The sequence below is a fragment of the Heptranchias perlo genome, chromosome 17, assembly GCF_035084215.1.
Source record: "Heptranchias perlo isolate sHepPer1 chromosome 17, sHepPer1.hap1, whole genome shotgun sequence".
NCBI lineage: Eukaryota > Metazoa > Chordata > Chondrichthyes > Hexanchiformes > Hexanchidae > Heptranchias > Heptranchias perlo.
In genome coordinates this window covers 27,976,692-27,982,691 of record NC_090341.1, presented here as the reverse complement: position 1 = coordinate 27,982,691, position 6,000 = coordinate 27,976,692, and the positions used below count along the sequence as shown (strand labels likewise).

At 46.8% G+C, this 6,000-nt stretch overlaps 1 protein-coding gene across 1 annotated transcript in view; it reads left to right on the top strand.

The window, feature by feature from the left end:
- Positions 1–5,712: 5,712 nt before the first annotated feature.
- The window catches only part of LOC137334218 (protein FAM107B-like), a 178,674-nt gene continuing 178,386 nt past the window's right edge, over positions 5,713–6,000 (top strand). The window contains exon 1 of the mRNA XM_067998821.1: positions 5,713–5,971. The gene's annotated coding sequence lies outside the window, so the exon portion shown is untranslated. The remainder of the gene's footprint in view (positions 5,972–6,000) is intronic.

Genomic DNA, 6,000 nt, shown 5'->3' with positions numbered 1-6,000 from the left:
AGTGCCAACCTGGTGAAGCTCCAACACAGGACTACATGCATGCGAAACAGCAGAAGCAACGTGCCATAGACAGTGCTAAGCGATTCCACAACCAGCGGATCAGATCAAAGTACTGCAGTCCTGCCACATCCAGTCGTGAATGGTGGTGGACAATTAGACAATTAAACAACTAACAGGAGGAGGAGGATCTGTGAACATCCCCATCCTCAATGATGGTAGGGCCCAACATGTGAGTGCAAAAGACACAACTGAAGTGTTAGCAGTGCTGAGTGGATGATCCATCTCAACCAGCTCCCGATATCCCCACCATGACAGAAGCCAGTCTTCAGCCAATTCGATTCACTCCACGTGATATCAAGAAACTGCTGAGTGCACTGGATACAGCAAAGGCTATGGGCCCCGACAACATCCCAGCTGTCGTGCTGAAGACTTGTACTCCAGAACTAGCTGCGCTTCTAGCCAAGCTGTTCCAGTACAGCTACAACACTGGCATCTACCCGACAAAGTGGAAAATTGCCCAGGTATGTCCTGTCCACAAAAAGCAGGACAAATCCAATCCAGCCAATTACCACCCCATCAGTCTACTCTCAATCATCATCAAAGTGATGGAAGGTGTCATCGACAGTGCTATCAAGCAGCACTTACTCACCAATAACCTGCTCACCGATGCTCAGTTTGGGTCCCACCAGGACCACTCGGCTCCAGATCTCACTACAGCCTTGGTCCAAACATGGACAAAAGATCTGAATTCCAGAGGTGAGGTGAGAGTGACTGCCCTTGACATCAAGGCGGCATTTGACCGAGTGTGGCATCAAGAAGCCCGAGTAAAATTGAAGTCAATGGGAATCAGGGGGAAAACTCTCCAGTGGCCGGAATCATACCTAGCACAAAGGAAGATGGTAGTGGTTGTTGGAGGCCAATCATCTCAGCCCCAGGACATTGCCCTGAGGAACTCCTGCAGCAGTGTCCTAGGCCCAACCATCTTCAGCTGCTTCATCAATGATCTTCCCTCCATCATAAGGTCAGAAATGGGGATGTTCGCTGATGATTGCACAGTGTTCAGTTCCATTCGCAATCCCTCAGATAATGAAGCAGTACGTGCCCGCATGCAGCAAGACCTGGACAAAATCCAGGCTTGGGCTGATAAGTGGCAAGCGACATTCGCGCCAGACAAGTGCCAGACAATGACCATCTCCAACAAGAGCGAGTCTAACCACCTCCCCTTATATAGAAACATAGAAAATAGGAGCAAGAGTAGGCCATTCGGCCCTTCGGGCCTGCTCCACCATTCAAAATGATCATGGCTGATCGTCTAACTCAAGACCTTGACCTCGTATCCCTTGATCACTTTAGCATTAAGAAATATATCTATCTCCTTCTTGAATACATCTAATGACTTGGCCTCCACTGCCTTCTGTGGTAGAGAATTCCACAGGTTCACCACCCTCTAAGTGAAAAAATTTCTCCTCATCTTGGTTCGAAATGGCATACCCCATATCCTGAGACTGTGACACCTGGTGCTGGACTCCCCAGCCATCGGGAACATCCTCCCTGCATCTAGTCTGTCTAGTCCTGTTAGAATTTTATATGTTTCGATGAGATCACCTCTCATTCTTCTAAACTCTAGTGAATATAGGCCTAGTCGACCCAATCTCTCCTCATACGTCAGTCCTGCCATCCCAGGAATCAGTCTGGTAAACCTTCGTTGCACTTCCTCCGTGCCAAGGATATCCTTCCTCAGCTGAGGAGACCAAAACTGCACACAATACTCCAGATGTGGTCTCACCAAGGCCCTGTATAACTGCAGTAAGACATCCCTGCTCCTGTACTCAAATCCTCCATTCGCCTTCCCAACTGCTTGCTGCACCTGAATGCTTGCTTTCAGCGACTGGTGTACAAGGACACCCAGGTCTCGTTGCACCTCCTCTTTTCCCAATCAATCACCATTCAGATAATAACCTGTCTTTCTGTTTTTACAACCAAAGAGGATAACCTCACATTTATCCACGGTATACTGCATCTGCCATGTTCTTGCCCACTCACCCAACTTGTCTAAATCACATTGGAGCCTCTTTGCATCCGCCTCACAGCTCACATTCCACCCCAGCCTTGTGTTGTCTGCAAACTTGGAAATGTTACATTTCGTTCCCTCTGACATTCAACAGCATTACCATCGCCAAATCTCCCACCATCAACATCCTGGGGGTCACTATTGACCAGAATCTTAACTGGACTAGCCATATAAATACTGTGGCTACAAGAGCAGGTCAGAGGCTGGGTATTCTGCAGCGAGTGACTCACCTCCTGACTCCCCAAAGCCTTTCCACCATCTACAAGGCACAAGTCAGGAGTGTGATGGAATACTCTCCACTTGCATGGATGATTGCAACTCCAACAACACTCGAAGCTCGACACCATCCAGGACAAAACAGCCCGCTGGATTGGCACCTCATCCACCACCTTAAACATTCACTCCCTCCACCACCGGCACTGCAGTGTGTACCATCTACAAGATTCACTGAAGCAACTCGCCAAGGCTTCTTTGACAGCACCTCCCAAACCTGCAACCTCCACCACCTAGAAGGACAAGGGCAGCAGGCACATATGAACAACACCACCTGCACGTTCCCCTCCAAGTCACACACCATTCCTTCATGGTCGCCGGGTCAAAACCCTGGAACTCCCCACCTTCAGGTACTGTGGGAGTACCTTCACCATACGGACTGCAGCGGTTCAAGAAGGCGGCTCACCACCACCTTTTCAAGGGCAATTAGGGATGGGCAGTAAATGCTGGCTTTGCCAGGTATGTCCACATCCTATGAATAACAAATGTGAGGAGAAGGAGGATTACGATTGCCAAGACCCTCACCAGTGGCTACAGCCTCAGTGATGCCCCTTCCCATGATGGCCAGCACTGTCTCCTCCATGGGAGTTAAAACATGTAGGTGCCCTTGTCCTCCTCCAGTTGTTTGTTGCTCTTTGTTGTTTTTTGCTGCCTCCTGTTTTGTGCCACCTTCTCCTGCAAGAAAGAGGGAGGTGTGTCAGTGAGTGTCCTGCAATATGTTTGGGTGATATGGCCATCATGGTTGTATAGCTACCAGTGTGTGTGAGCTGTGAATTGTGTGTCTTGCAACTGTGCTTTTTGTGTGAGTGAGGTAAACCATATGAATTGAAGGGTTAAGTACTGATTGATAGAGATTGTTGGTAGGTGGACGATGGGGGCGTAGTGAATTGAGCAGTGGTTGGGGCTAGCTGTGCAGTTTGTTGGATATGCCATTTGAAGATTGAACTCGCTCACCTTGACAACTCATGTCATGTCATTAAATTTCTTCCTATATTGCATGTATGTTCTTAGAGTTATACTCCTGGTATTGACCTCCGCTGCTACTTCCTCCCACTACCTCTTGAGCATATGTCTCGAGGGTCTCCTGCCTCCCTGCGGACACCAGATATCTCTCCTTCTCTCCACCTCTTGCACCAAGGCCTCCAGTGCGTTATCAGAAAACCTTGGTGTGCGCTCTTTTGCATTTTCATCCATTCCTCAAAGTATCACAGCACAGATTCAGTTTTCAAATGACTCCCACCACTTCTTGCAGCCACAATGCACCTCCCTTTTTAGAGGTGCAGGCTGCCTCTAAGTAGCGAAAGCCACTTGGGATATCGGGCCCTCTGCTGATGCATGCAGCCAATCAACAGCGCATGTAGTGCTGGCTGCACTCAGTAATAATGTAAAACAGCAGGCAGCACCAAAGTTACGCGCTGCCTGCAAAGCAATGAATGGCCGCTGGTTAATCGCGTCCCACTATCCCTGCGCCCATTTTCAGGAGTTATCCAATTTAACCCCCATTATGTTTGTACAATGTGGTAACTGATTACGACTTCTTAAATAACCACCTGGATGATATTCAGATTCTATAAAATTGACCATAAAATAATGTGTACAGGTGCAATGTGTTGCAACATGGATCAAACATGGTCATTGCTAATGAATATCCATAATTGACTATGAATGTTATACGGTTGAATGTAACACCTATGTATATACTACAATTAACACCAATAAATTTATAGTCAAAACTCTATGCACTATGTGCACCCTTGATCCATGTGTTTCTACAACATAATGGGGGTCATTTTAACTGTGTGCGATGGTGTAAAATGGGCGATATTGAACTGACGACCCATTATACGCCTCTCCTGATTTCCTCTTCCATTGAGTGGAAAGGAAAATCAGGCAGGGTGTATAATGAGCGGCCAATTTGATATCGCCCGTTTTACACAGTGTTAAAATAATAATTTTGTAGAATTTTTATATCATACTGAGCTATAAAAATGCATTTTGGTGTAAGGAGAGTTTAAGTAATTGGCCCAATTGCTAAAAATTCAGAACAGAATGTTTAAGTAAAGAAATAATTGGTGTCAAAATCTCTGTGAAACTCCTTGAATGTTACTAGCTGCATATATTTCCTTCAGTGCGTTAAGGATAGAAATTTGTCCGGGTCCATTTTCAGGCCCAGAATCAGCACTGCGCATCCAATCACGTGGGCATATCTAGCATCCAAAACCGGTCAGAAGTCCTCATCATTAAACAGGTGGCCTGCCAGTGCCACTGGGGCTATTGATTGGCAGCTCTCCTAATTGGGGGTGGGGGGAACATCTGGCACCCTGACACTATTTAAAGGCAGCTTGCACCTTTTAAAGGGGAGTTGCACTTTGGCTGCAGGCAACTGTCACTGCAGGTTACTCATCAATGGCAGACAAAAGAGAAACTGCGAGGCCACCCCTCCCTCTCCCACCCCGGTTCCCGGACGCTGCATTGGAGGTATTGATGGAAGTGGCCAGCAGGAGGGGGACGTCCTCTTCCCACCAAGCAGCAGGAAGGTTTTCAGACAAGATGTTCAGCAGAAGTGGGCTGAGCTGACAGAGCAGGTCATCACCAGGAGCATCACCCCATGGACCTGGCTGCAATGTAAACTTCCCAAACTCAGCCAAAACAGCCAGCAGATGGCTCCAAAAATCCCCAGCAATTTGAAACAAATATCCAGAGACGCTCGTAGGCACTATTTTCCCAAAAAGGTCCTAATACAAGTGCAAGACCCCATTTAAGTAATTTAATGAGCCCAGCATTAATTTCAGGCGGATGCCAGAGTTGCCTAAGGAACACCTTAACCAATATGGTGGCCATAGAATTTTGTGTGCATTTCCGGTGTGGGTCGTCCAAATTAGTAAGTCAAACAGTGCCCAAAAACTGGGCGAAACGCTATCGAATTTCAACCACTTAAACTTGAATTCCTTTTGCTTCTCGAGTTTGACGGCAAGCAGAATCTGTCTTTCAACATTGATTATTTGTCTTAGAATTCTAGAAAACTCTTTCTTTCTAATGGCAACATCCAGGATTAGGAATGTATAGAAAATGATTGTTACTCATGTTACCAGATTAAAAGCAAGTGGCTTTTGAAAGCTACATTTAGTGCTTGAAGATTAAATTGTAATGGCTGTTCTAGAAACTTACCAGAACTCTGACCTTGAATCAGTTTTTTTTACCCACACAATTTTAAAACCCGACACTTAAAAACCAACACACATTTACAAGGTTAACATTATCTAACACTTCAATTTTCAGCCTATTAGCTGTGTCAGTACTTCTCGCCCTAGTTACTTTGATGTTGAAATACTGTAAGTGAACCTTGTGCTCTTCTCGCACTACCATGAGTGACAATTGCTGAACAATGTTACTTCTTGCTCATTCGGTTCTGCTGCCTACGCGCACTTGGGCCTGGATTTTAACTGTCAGCAGGTCTCCAGTGGGAATTCGCACTGGGCAATTAATTTTCCGTCCACCCACAGCAGTATGAGACCCGGACGATTTTAATGGTCAGGCCTCATTTCAATACTGCCAACCAACTTCCCACCTGTTCAGGGCAGGAAGTGGTGGAAAATTGCGCGGCCCGGAGGCCGACCGCGACAGCTGGTAAGTGGTGGAATCGGCTGCTGGGCCGT